The sequence below is a fragment of the Berghia stephanieae genome, chromosome 8, assembly GCF_034508935.2.
Source record: "Berghia stephanieae isolate SIO BIC M18660-M18661 chromosome 8, UCSD_Bste_1.3, whole genome shotgun sequence".
NCBI classification, from domain to species: domain Eukaryota; kingdom Metazoa; phylum Mollusca; class Gastropoda; order Nudibranchia; family Aeolidiidae; genus Berghia; species Berghia stephanieae.
Window position 1 is genome coordinate 22,310,745 of NC_088367.1, and position 2,500 is coordinate 22,313,244.

At 31.6% G+C, this 2,500-nt stretch overlaps 1 protein-coding gene and 1 long non-coding RNA gene across 6 annotated transcripts in view; both read right to left on the reverse strand.

The window, feature by feature from the left end:
- The window catches only part of LOC144978380 (uncharacterized), a 397,383-nt gene that overhangs the window by 87,473 nt on the left and 307,410 nt on the right, over positions 1-2,500 (reverse strand). The gene's annotated exons all lie outside the window — the stretch shown is intronic.
- LOC144978378 (beta-1,4-galactosyltransferase galt-1-like) overlaps positions 1-2,500 on the reverse strand; it is a 29,819-nt gene that overhangs the window by 4,523 nt on the left and 22,796 nt on the right. The gene's annotated exons all lie outside the window — the stretch shown is intronic.

Here is a 2,500-nt window from a genome sequence, read left to right on the forward strand (position 1 = left end):
CTACTACTACTACTACTTCTACTACTACTACTACTACTACTATCTAACTACTACTACTACTAACTATACTACTACTACTAAACTACTACTACTACTACTATACTTTTCTACTTACTACTACTACTACTATTACTACTACTTAAACTACAAAACTACTACTCTACATTACTACTAACTATACACACTAACTTACTACTACTACTACTCACTACTACTATACTATACTACTACTACTTACTACTACATACTACTACTACTAATACTATTACTACTACTACTACACTACTACTACATAACTACTACTACTACTACTACTACTACATACTACTACTACTACTACTACTACTACTACTACTACTATCACTACTACTACTACTACTACTACTACTACTACTACTACACTACTACTACTATATACTACATAACTACTACTACTATACTACTACTACTACTACTACTACTAACTATACTACTACTAAATCTACTACTATACTAACTTACTACTACTATACTACTACACATACTACTACTACTACTACTACTACAACATACTACTACTACTACTTACTACTACTACTACTACTACTACTATACTAATACTATACTACTATACTACTACTACTACTACACTACTACATACTAATAATAACTACACTACTACTACTACTACTATACTAACTACTACTACTACTACTACTACACTACTACTACTACTACTACTACTACTATACTACTACTACTACTACTACTACTAACTACTACTACTTACTTACATACAAACTAACAATAACTACTACATACTATACTAACTACTACTACTACTACTACTACTACTACTACTACTACTACTACTACTACTACTACTACTACTACTATACTACTACTACTACTACTACTACATACATACAACTATACTATAACTACTACTACTACTACTACTACTACTACTACTACTACTACTACTACTACTACTACTACTACTACTAATAATAATAATAATAATATAATGATAATAATAAAAATAATAATAATAATAATAATAATAATAATAACAATAATAATAATAATAATAATAATAATAATAATAATAATAATAATAATAATAATAATATAATAATAATAATAATAATAATAATAATAATAATAATAATAATAATAATAATAATAATAATAATAATAATAATAATAATAATAATAATAATAATAATAATAATAATAATAATAATAATTCGGCCCTAATAATTAGCTTTTTCATCTCTTCTTAACATCCTTTCTCTTTCTTTACATTAATGGCAATATTGTGTATCGTCTTTTTTCTGACGTCGATACATGCAATTACAAGTCTAATGCCACAATCATGGAAGTGTAAATTAGATTTCATTTTATTATTATCATTACCTAGCCGGTACCAGCCAAAATAGGACCCTCAAAATAGTGTGAAAAGCTTGCCATACTCTATTACGATGCTTAATATTTGCGAGTTTCGTGTCTACTACTCTCTATGTCTCCGTTTATTGGCTGACAATGTCCTAAAAATTATCTAGTCTATGTCACAATGCATGGCATTGACTATCACTAAAAGAAAGTTGAAAGTGAATTGTCCGCATCAGTGCTCATGGAAACAAATAAATGATCCCATTGGCTGCAGAATTGGATTCAGTAGTCTGAAGTCACGCCGCCCGGCAACGGCGGCCATCTTAGTTCTAAACAAAGAAAATCATTACTTTTTATTCTTCATGCTGGCTAGAACTTTTCATATGCCTTGTGATCAGAATGTGTAAAAGTCAAAACAAGATCAAATTTATGGGTTTTTCCCTCTGGATACGCTTTTATGCTCGCCGGAGAAATATTTCATACGGGCGTCCGCCATTGTTCCGATAGTTTAGAGCCAGCGTTACTTAGTTACCATGCGTCATTAAGAAGGAAGTGACGTTACGACTGTTGAAGCGTATTAAATACAAATTCTTATTCGCTTTCTTTTAGTGCTTACATTGTGGCCTAATTTTTCGGTCAGTGTCAGGCAAAATGTTGTGAAGGCTATTGATACTTTACGCTTAGCCAAAATGTTCACAACATTCGTCAGCTGGAAATAACATAACAACACATAAAACTATATCTAACCTTGGACGTTTATAGTCTGATTAATACAGTTTAGTGAGAACTACTCCTAATAATAGCCAATATCATTGAAGGGAATGCAATCTCTCTCTCCCTCTCTCCCCTCTCTCGCACACTCCCCTTATCTCTCTCTCTCTCAATCTCTCTCTCTCTCTCTCTCTCTCTCTCTGTGTGTGTGTGTGTGTGTGTGTGTGTGTTTGTGTGTACATGTGCATTTCAAAGCACATCAATGTTTGAGTAGATCAAACCAAAGCCAGCGAAATCCACTTGTTGACATGCCAGATAGATTTGATTGTCTCTTATATCACATTCTTCATAAAGAAAGAAATAGTTTGCCTTCTCCAAGGCCAACTTTCTGGCTAATGGGTTATAGACAGTATGC